We start from the raw sequence: 11320 nt of genomic DNA on the forward strand, positions 1-11320 counted from the left end.
CCGGCCAATGCTGTAATTTTTCTAATAAATCAACAAGATCATTAACAGTTCAAGAGAAAGCCAGGTAAAGCTATGAATAGAGTTCACAAAGAAATACAAGCAACCAAAACATACATTAAAATAAAATAAATCTCAAGAACAACTTTAAACAACATAAATTAAACAATATTGAAGTAAGCTTTTTCATCTAGATGGTCTAAAGTAATGCATTAAAATTGGCATATTCTGTTTATAAACTTATTTTAAAATTTTTAGCAAAATTAAAATACCTTTGATTAGGCAGCTCTAATTCCAGAAATTTCAACAACGAAATTACTCAAACACCTAATGTTTAGTGCAGCTTTTTAATAACTTGGAAGTGATTTTAATCTCGCTAAAGGGATTCTAATTAGATATATTATGGTCAATTTAAACAATGAAATAATACCCCAGCCATTAAGAAGAATGCATCACTGTATTTGAAAGTGATATGGGACAGGGGAGTTTGGGAGGGATAAACGTGTTATTTCTCATTTCATCAAATGAGAATTTTTACAACTTAATATTTAAAATTTAAAAATCCAATTAAATATTAAAATGATCAATTGATATTACTTCAACATTATAATTCTGATATAAATATTATTGGAGTGTGGTAGAACTGAAAGAATACATACACATTTGATTTGGTTTGCTAATTTCCATTTAGAAGTTTGAATCTGTATTCACAAGTCAGGCTGTCCCTTGGAGTTCCTTGTGTACTCTTGTTGGGAGCTGGTAATACATTTGTAAGATGGAGCACTACAAAAGCACCATTTTTCTCTTCTGCCTACTGAAGAATATTTTTTTTCCCCTCAGTTAAGGAAAATGGTAGAAAACAGTTTTGGGGAGACTTTGTGGGTTTTTTTTTTTTTTTTTTTAGATATAAGCCTGGCAGATCACAGATAAGAAAAAAGATATTGAGACCATTACGATCTTCTATGTGGCTTAACATTAAGTCCCTCCTCCTGGTATAAATGTGAGGGCCTCCAAAAGCACTCAGTTTGTCTAAGTGCTTCTTGTTTATTGGGAAGAAGGGATCAATAGTCTTTAAACATCTGTCTCCAAGATTCAGAATTCAAACATTTTTGGAATAAATTTGGGTGGGTGAAACCAAGATACAGAGGTAGGGAAGTGATTGGAGAAACTGAAGTAAAATTATCATGATGTTAGCGATGAGGAATCCAGGGGGTTGGTTTCAGCTGGGAAATTGAGAGAAGAAAGGAAGAGTGTTTTCCATCACGTCCTGTTGGAAATGGTTTGGACCTAGGAGAACTACTTTATCTGAGAATTAAAACATCAAGGTCGTCACAGCTGTGATCATACTTGGGGACAAGTCAAATTGACCTGATGCCCTTTTGTGAGCAGATTTAACCTAAAGAAATTCACTGGTATCTGGGCCTTGTCTCAGTGACAGACCAACTCTTATTCTGGAGGGATCCCAGAAATTGTCCCTAATTTTCATAGCTTTAACCACCATATAGGTGGGGTAATGGAAAGTGCTTACTCTCTAGAAACTGGCAAGATTGCACACTCTTTTTGTTGTTGTTGTTGTTGTTGCTGAGACGGAGTCTTGCTCTGTCGCCCAAGCTGGAGTGCAATGGCGTGATCTCGGCTCACTGCAAGCTCCACCTCCTGGGTTCAACAGATTCTCCTGCCTCTGCCTCCTGATTACAGGCACCTGCCACCATGCCCAGCTAATTTTTGTATTTTTAGTAGAGATGGAGTTTCACCATGTTGGTCAGGCTGGTCTTGAACTCCTGAACTCATGATTTGCCCACCTCAGCCTCCCAAAGTGTTGGGATTACAGGCATCAGCCACCGCGCCTGGCCTTTTGCACTCTTTTAACTGGGAAACTGGTCAGCCCATCCTGGCTACTTGAAGGGCTCATACTGAAAGACAAGATGCCACCTGTTACATGTGCTAGTTACTGAAACAGGAACTTTTCTTGAGTTACAATGTTTATCACAGACACTGTTGGTCAGTGATAACAAAGACATGAGATTTTCGATATATCAGCAGTAAGTTGTTAATATAAAAGAGTAGAAAAATATGCTAAAACTATGAAGTGTAGGGGTGAAACAACCATATCATTAGATAAGCATTAGAATAAGTGTAACAAGATTTTATCATTTGAAGTTATTTAACTTTGCAAAAGTATAAATAAAACATAAATCTTTCTAATAAAGAATGAACACTTGGAAATTTTAAAATCCCCCAACTAGAATTTGGTTTGCAATAAGTTAGCTTTCATTTATATCCTTCAAATATTCATCCCTCAATTTTATGCCAGCAATTTGTCAATGGTTCAAAACTTAGTGATTTCCTGTAATAGTTCTTCAGGTTTTTGTTTTTTTCTTTGAAGAGAAGGTAAACAGAATTATTTTATTTAAAAAATGTTCCTCATAAATACCAAACAGGAAATACTATTAACAATCCCATTTTTTTCTGCACAATCATTTGACCTCAAAATGACATTTTTATTCTTTCAATAAAAAATATTGGGCAAAATGGATTTTAAAAATAATAAATACTAATAGTGTCAAATATTTTAATAGCAGTTTAGCAAGTAAATGCATATATCTATTTAGTACAGTTGGTGTCCATTTGTAATTGGTTCCAAGACCCAGGTGGGATGCTCAAGTCTGTGAAATGAAATGGCATAGTTTTCTCATCGAACTTTTAAATAATTTCTATGTTACTCACAATACTTAGTACAACATAAATGCTATGTAAATAGTTGTCATACTATATTTTATTGTTTCAGTGTTATTTATTCTTATTGCATTGTTACATTTTTTGTTTTTTGTTTTTTTTTTTAATATTTAGATCCTTGGTTGGTTGGAATCAGTTGCGCAGGAACCTGTGGATATAGTGGGTGGGCTGTGTCTTTCTTTCTAATTCCTAGCGTTCATTTTCTTGGTAGAAAGAATACTTGTCCACTCTGTTCTGTGTTCTTTTTGAGTGCTTTGCTCATATGTTTCTCGGGTGAGGGATTGATCTAGAGAATCTAATTTTCCATTACACTAAGGGCTGGATATGGTTGGAGGAACATGAGAAAACATAGAAGGGAAACTGAAGGTAAATATTGAAATGACAGATGAGATTTATAAAGGAGAAGGGAAGTGCTAACATTCAGAAAGCAAATACTAGTGTTTCATTAGTTTGAAAGCATTGGCGTTTATAAAATCTTTGATCAAATTAGTTTACATAGAAAATAACCTCCTTTTTTTTTTTTTTTTTTTTTTTGAGACAGAGTCTTGCTCTGTCACCCAGGCTGGAGCACAGTGGCGCGATCCCTGCTCACTGCAAGCTCTGCCTCCCGGGTTCACATCATTCTCCTGCCTCAGCCTCCTGAGTAGCTGGGACTACAGGCGCCCGCCACCAGGCCTGGCTGATTTTTTTGTATTTTTAGTAGAGACGGGGTTTCACCGAGTTAGCCAGGATGGTCTTGATCTCCTGACCTCGTGATCCGCCCGCCTCGGCCTTCCAAAGTGCTGGGATTACAGGCGTGAGCCACTGCACCCGGCTGAAAATAACCTCTTTGACACAGGTTTTGTCAGATACGTCACTATGTAGAGCAATATTCCTGATTAACAACATTTCAATCAATTCATCCAGTTTGAATTTCAGTTGGTCAAGAATCATTTCATTGTTTGCTGCTTTTTATAACGAAAGTTCTCTTTCCAAATAATCTGAAATTGACTCACAATGAGGCGTTTTGATAATTATTGCTGGTTTTGTTCCTTCTTAGATATTTGCATTTTACAGAAATCAAAACTTTCACACTAACGGTAAATTTTGGTGCTTTAGTTATTTTTTTGACTAGTGTTTGGAAAATAAGCTGTTCCTATGAAATAGCTATTCAAATCAGCTAATTCATGAAAGCATTAACAAGTATTTTTATTTTTCCACTGAAATGTAAGTAAGAAATTTAAGGAAATTTTAACACTATTTTATATATAATAAATTAATATTAATAGGAAATATGCTACTAATTTAAATTTATCTCCCCTTGGTCAACGGGATCTTTCAGAACATTTCTCCCCTAGAGCTTACAAATATGTGTGTTTCTGATAGTGTGTGTAGTAAAAGTCCATTTTATCTGATATTTATATATGGAACATTTCAGATTTGTTGTCTCTCAATTCCAATTTCAATCCCAGACACAGATAGCTTGAATGCTTGAGATGAAAACACACGCACTACGTTGGAGACACACATAGCTTGAGATGAAAACACATGCACTACGTTGGAGACACACACACACACAAACACATATGCGCACACACAAGTTGGATAGCCTTTATTTGACCTTCTCAGCAGAGGTGGGGTATTTCTCAACCCTGTACTGTGATATTTTCCTATGAAAACTTCTTTCCACGCCATGTGCCATCAGGTCTGTTACACATTTTCTAGTTTCCTTCTTTTAAACAGAGCAAAGAATGTAAGTCTAAGACTAATGTTTACGCTTCTAAATCTACTTGCCAATCAATCAAGCAATTCCTAAGCACCAGTTACTACTGAAGCTGCTGGGTGGGCCTGCCACACAACCACAGCAACATGACAGTGAGCCCAAGTGGAGTTAGACAGTTTCTTGCTCATGGCACAATAGACAGCATGAGCCTTATGCTTGCATCACTTCCTCTTGTCCTCCCAGTCCCAAAGAAGGTGATGCGGAGCAGGCCCAGGTGAATGCTGCTCACACAGTGGGACGTGGTTATGCCTGAAGAACGCTGAGCTTAGGAAGCTCTCCAACCTTCTGAGGGGACCACAAGCACATTTGCCTATCTTTCTCTCTGGAGAGAGACATTATCTTTATAATTCTAATCAGACACAAATTTTCAGGTCAGAAAACAAATTTGCCTTTGGACAGTGATGTTACTTTTACCACCCTGGAACATGTCAGGAGATGGGAGGAGGACTCTACTTTTAGAAATTTGGAATCTAAGCAAATCTGCTTCCTGTCCAGAAACGTCTTTGCAAACACCTTGGACAAGTTTCCTTGAACAAGTTGCCAGTGCCTTTTGCTCAGATGTGCAGAAATGGCAGCTCCATGAATCATCTCCCAGCACTATCTTTTTCTCACCTTTGGTTCCTTTGCTGAAACTTTACTCCTATTTTGTATTTTGCATTTTTTTCTTTCTCTTGATGTATTACAAAAACAAAATTTTATTATTTTCCTAATTATCCTTCAAGACAGCAATTCCCCATGTGCTTTACTAGATATAAACAAGTGCATATGCTTGTCTTTGAGGTAATGGAAATTTGCAGTTGAAGAGGAATTATTTTTTTTTTTATTTCCTGATACAGACACTTAACTCTGATTACTTTTTCAGATTGAATCAGTGTTAGTGGGACATTTGACCTCACAAATCTCTTTCTATTACAGAAAGAGATAAATTTGGATGTATGATCACTGCTTTGGGAAATGCTAATATGATATAAATTCATATTAGCAAGAGACACAGGTATCAATGTACCCCTGATAGAGGAATAAGGGGAAAAATACATTGTTCATTTCAAATTAACAAATACTAAATTTCAAAAGTGTAATCTATTAAAGATATGATTACTAGGCACAGGGTCATATTTTCCTACCTCTGTAGCACCTGAAATCCATCTCAGATTAAATCAGGCTACCCTTGATTTTTGCTTTTTTTGATTAATTATTTTTTCTTATTACCAGAAGCCTTGAGGGGAGGTGGTGGCCAAGCTCCATGTCTTGCAGCCAAGCAACACTGTGGGATGGAAGGTGGAATGTCATGTGTCTGGTTTACAGCACTCACATATCAGTTGGCAGAGTTAACGGAAGTGCTATTGATTGACAAGCACCCAGAAACATCAGGCAGAAAACCTGCTCACACTCATGCTTTAGCCTTGGAGATTCCTGAGAATTTTCACAAATGCTTAACCTCATTTGCTGAGAGAGGCCAATATGGAAACTTAAAATTAATTCATTAATTAGTTAATGTAGAGGAACACGAAGTCAAGAATGTGTTCCTTGTTTATCTTTGTTTTAAATTTGGCTGGGCAGTTGAGCAAATGGTCTTAATTCTTCTAAATATTGGAAACCTGTTGTCTGGGCACAAAGCTAGATTTTTGGTTTCATTGAGGAATAAATATATTTGTTGTTCCACTCAACAAGCAGAGATCAATACATTATTCTAGGTCTATCAATCGGGAGGAGGGGCCATACATGATAACTTACCTAGTGCTTTTTGTCTAGCAGCAATGGAGTTGGGATGTACATCTGCCAAAGGACTATTTTAGTAGGACTTTGGGACTGTTGGATAATAAACTGGTCAATGCGATGAAGACCCCGGTCCCTCTGAACTCTTGGAGCTTATGAAAGTCTAGATGTCAAGCCAGAGAAATTGTGAAGACCATTCCTCCTAAGCAACAATCTCCAAAAAGATCAAGATGTATGTTTGTATCTATTGATTTTGGGGAAGCTACTATTTTCTATAATCCCTCAACTGGGGGTTTTATGCTCACCCTTTTCAACGTTCACTGATAGTGAGATTGAATAAGTCATCAATGAGAAGAGTGGTTTGAAAATATGTAATGTAGTATGTAAATATTATGTAGAATTAAGGCAGCATAATCCTTAATAAGGTCTAGATATTCAACTTATATCTAATTAGTACTTCCACCTTTTGAAATATACAATTACACTGTTGTACATTCCTAAAAGAATGCACAGTTAGACTTTACAAAAAATACTATGGTTCCCAAAATGTAATGTCATAAACCTATGTTTATAAAAAAATTGCATTATGTACCTGGGATATAATATTTATCACAATCATTCAGCTTATAATACTATGAGAGTGTTGATGTGAGGATTTCACCTTGGTTAACTGAGGGAAATAATATTTTGTTTAAGATCATCAACATGTGGTCAACTTGAAATAAGAGCTTCTCAGTGTTATGAAAATTGTGACCTTGTAATGGGTAACATAGTCAGACTAAAATAAACCTTATTAAATCAGATTTCTCTAAGGGTACTTCTGCTTCATTTTACCAATTCTGGACTCTGCAATCTTAATTTCAATGGTTAGGGAGGATCTACTCCCTCTAACGCAATACATGCAAATCGTAAGTTAGAATTGCTTGCATATAATGTAATAGAGAAGCTGCATTCAGCTTACTCAGTTAGCAGAAATGTATATGCAACAGGTATGATACACACTAACAGACTGGAGTGGAAATATGAACATATCTCTCATTTCAAAATTAAAACTGGTAGGGGGCCCATTTTTCAGAATAGGAGGAAGTCCAGCGTCTTTCTAAAGAAATCCCTCACTGACTGTAAGATACCTCAGAGACTTACTCAATACCAACTACCCATTCCAGATCCCCAATTTTATTTAAAGACAAACTGTAGAATTCAGTTTGTAGAATTCAGTGCACAAGTGAAATCAGGTTTTTGCCTGTATTTGTTCTTGTTGCTGCCATAACATGTATCTGTTGCAAGCTGCTTCATGAAATCCAGTGTGTGGCTAACACACACAGGTTGGCACAGTCTCTGCCTGAAACATGGAGAGGCTCATTCTTGGATTTCTCAGGTCAGGCTCCTTGGTTAATGCTTATATGTTCAGACATTTTCCCCAAAGCATGGTTTCTAATCCAGGATGGCTGGTCCAGCCTGGGCTTCCAGCCACAGCTGGTCGTTTTCCCAGAACCAGCTCTGGCGTGCTGCTTGAGTCACCAGCTCTGACCTTCCCTCCCTTCTGTTAAAGTTCCCTTTAGGGGGCCTTGATGTCCTTTTCTGCAATTGTGGTTGGGGAAACCTCAGTCTCACAGAGGATGTTCTCCTTTTCTTTTTGACTGTATGCTATTAAATCCTGGTCTTTGTTCAGGAACAAAACAAAACCTCAGCTCTTTACAAAACTGAGTTTTCCATTTATAAGTCTAATTTTGAAAGCATAGATGACAAATGATTACTCTTGAATCTTTTTATCTACTGGATTCCATGGAGAAGATTTTGGGAGACTGGTGGGTTAGAGAGGTACAAGATTATGAGGGCAATTTCCCAGCCAGTAAGAAAAGCCACAATCACTGTAATCATTAGTTATATAATTACCTCCAAGAGTAGCAAAGAAAAGATTCTGCTTTCAAATGACAGAAGCCCTGAAAATCTCATCTAAGGAACTGGAAATAACTTGTCTGTATTTTTTTCCTCTGTGCTCTAAATTCATTTTTAGTAACAGTGGAAGCAATTTGAAATGAAATACAACACTTAAAGCAAATGAAACGGAAATGAATGCCAGCAGTAAATGGCAAGAAGAAATCCAGTTCAGTGTGTTCCTCAGAAATCCTGTCTCTTGGGACTAAATACTGCAAATTTAACTCTTATCCTTGTTTTTCAAGTTTTACCATCTCGAAGCTATCCATTTCATATTAAATTAGTTCTGTTATATTATGTCAATTTGTATTCTTAAGAGCACAAGTTTGGCCTCAAATAGAACTGAGCTCAGATCCAATTCTTTAATTTATCTGTGCTGTTTTCTTTCTCCTTAGCTTTAAAGTGGAAAAAATGCTACTTACATTTCATTTATGAAGGTTAAAGATAAAGTGTCTGATACGGGACCTATCATATGTGGTAGGCACTTAATACATTGTAGCAATTATGATTATTATATCTGATACTAGTATTATTGTAATAATTTGTTTTCATCTTTGAGGTATCAGCTGTTTCTATTACATTTGTGGTTAATACTCCTAAACAGAGTTTTTAAGTTCAAGTGTCCAAAGTTGTTAGAAACAAAGATATTTGACAATAACAAAATCATGTCACATGACCTCATGATTTAACCACCTCCCAAAGTTGTCACCTCCTAATATCATCACCTTGGGGGTGAGGTTTCAACATACGAATTTTAGAGGAACATAAACATTCAGACCACAGCAATAATGAAGTTAAGGAGTTTATTCATAGATAAATGTTCAGAAGTAGATACTGTTTGTTAGGAAAAGCATCCACAATTAGGGAGAAGTTAGATGTCTGGTGTCATCTTCGATTTTTGTGTTTCTTTCTGAACCCTGTTGCCTGGCTTCCTACAACATTTCTTGTTGACTTTTTCTTGTAGCTAAACTTAAACATTTTTTCCTTGAGTACCATTCTACAATCAATTGTGCCTTTATCCAATGGACTTTCATTGAATGTCCCCTATTGGAAATTTTAACAATAATTTAACAACCATTTATTTGCTACTTCATGTATAACCAATATTATTCAACATCCTAGGAACACATAGATAAATAAAACTTGATCTCTGCTCTCAAAAAAGTTGATCTATTTGGAAAAATATCAAGGAAGTAAACAACCTCAACATTATCACATGATTTGGTAATAACATAATTTCTTAGGGTGTCTGTGGTTGGGGGAGGAAACACCAGGAACTTTCTTGCAGGAAGTTGAAGTTTTTGTGCAGTCTTTATGAATGAAAAGTTTATAAGAAGGACAAGTATAGAACTAGAGTTTCTGGAATTGGGAAAATCATAAATAAAAGTACACATGCAGAATATCACCATGTAATATATGGAAAACTGAAATTGGCTTGTAAATTATAGGGTTGGGGGTAGTAAGTGATAAAGCCATAGAGATGCACAGATGCCCGATGTGGGAGGGTCCTGTGTAGAAGGCTAAAGTGCATGCATTTCATCTCAAAGATAATGAGAAGCTCCTGCAAGGGCGGTTTAAGTGAAGAATAATGTGTCATTTAGAGTTTATAAGTACTGAGTAGCAGTCATCTACAGTTCAAACCAATTCTGATTCATACTAATAAAACTGAGAGTTCAGAAATAATTTGGCAAACATAGAAAGAGGTATTCAAAGTCAAGATTCAATTCTCCACATGAATCCCGTTCCATTCACTCAAGCCCTGTATTCCTGAGAGAAATCCAGTGAAACTGCCTTTCACTAAGGATTTGAGAAATACAGTGTTGAGGAAATCACAAAGTCTTTTTATAATAGTGATTTACTCATTGTTTTCTCTAAGGTAGAAATGCTGGCGGCAAACACTACAAATAAAATGGGTTGTTACCTTGGTGTCTACCAAAGAGAAAAGCCTAAGACAAAGGCTGTTATTAGGGAATGCAAACCAGGAAAGTAGGGGTAAGACAGAGAAGGAGGGAGAACAAATATCTGAGTGTTAATACCAGGCTGGCTGCTGTTTAGTATCAAGTAAAACTGATAGCTGGCTCTTATAGGAGTGTCCTGTCAACTACATCTGAGGACAGTACATCTTGGAGGATGAAAGAAGAATTTATTCATCAACTACCATCTCCATTGTATTCTTTCTGTGTGTCCCTAATACTATCTACTTGGTTTTGCATCTTAAAATCCAGCAGGGAAGCCCTGGGTGGGAAATGAAGCATATGTGGGGTAATGGCATGAGGGAATGTACTATTGGATTATACTTACATGAAGTCATTAGAACCCATACAGACTGAGCCACTTCTATTGTGGCCAGGTGTGGGTGGTGGTGATCAACAGTCCTGAGGTTGAGACAAATCTGAAGACTCTCATATGGACACCCTATGGTCAATGGGGATCAAACAGTCACAGTGCACAGAGACTGGATTGGAGCACATTCATCTTCAATAGCTAAGTGGATGTGATGTTTAAAACAGAGGGTAGGACTGGCATTATCATTACATCTCTGTGGTTTGTAGAATCTGCTGAGTTCTTTTACACGGTTAGTCGGTAGTCAGGTATCTAGGATTGTTTCTGATAGTCATTATGTTCTTCTATAGTTGTTTAAATATAGGAATTCCAACTCTCACGCATAGAGATCTGACTTGAGTAAACATAATCAAGATTATATGCACCTTTTCCCAGTATCAGATAAAGTCTCAGGGTGGTCATAGACATAGACACTTTGAAGGAAGAAAAACCACTTGGGTTTTCTGAAAAGGGGCTTCATGATGGCTGAGTAGAGGCATTCAGTACTTCCCTCCTTCACAAAAAACAAAATGCGAGGAGGTCATTATCCTTCAAATAGAACATCTAAGAGAGAATGCTGGAATTAAACAGAGAAGTTACAGGAAACACCTAAGGCAAGAAAGGAGAGGAAAGTGAGGCAATCTGCCCATCGAGGTTCAGCCAGGAGTCTGGAGAGGCTTCCCATCTAGGGAAAGAGTAAGTGAGTGATTCTCCAGTGGTTCATATTTCCACCACAGACTCTTGAAAACCTTGCCACAAAAGAAACTGCCAACCCAGGGGTGCCCTGAGACTCAGACAGGTGGCTTCCTGTGGAACGCATCATGGATTGCTCCAAAGAGGGAACTCACA

The 11320-nt window shown here is 37.0% G+C and overlaps 1 long non-coding RNA gene across 1 annotated transcript; it reads left to right on the forward strand.

Moving 5' to 3' along the window:
* Positions 1–8404, forward strand: LOC108520777 (uncharacterized). The gene is made up of 3 exons (XR_001882999.1): positions 1–64; positions 6251–6443; positions 8229–8404. It is a non-coding gene; the product is annotated as an uncharacterized LOC108520777 (long non-coding RNA).
* The last annotated feature ends 2916 nt before the right edge of the window (positions 8405–11320 follow it).

The sequence above is a fragment of the Rhinopithecus bieti genome, unplaced genomic scaffold, assembly GCF_001698545.2.
Source record: "Rhinopithecus bieti isolate Rb0 unplaced genomic scaffold, ASM169854v2 scaffold_52030, whole genome shotgun sequence".
NCBI classification, from domain to species: domain Eukaryota; kingdom Metazoa; phylum Chordata; class Mammalia; order Primates; family Cercopithecidae; genus Rhinopithecus; species Rhinopithecus bieti.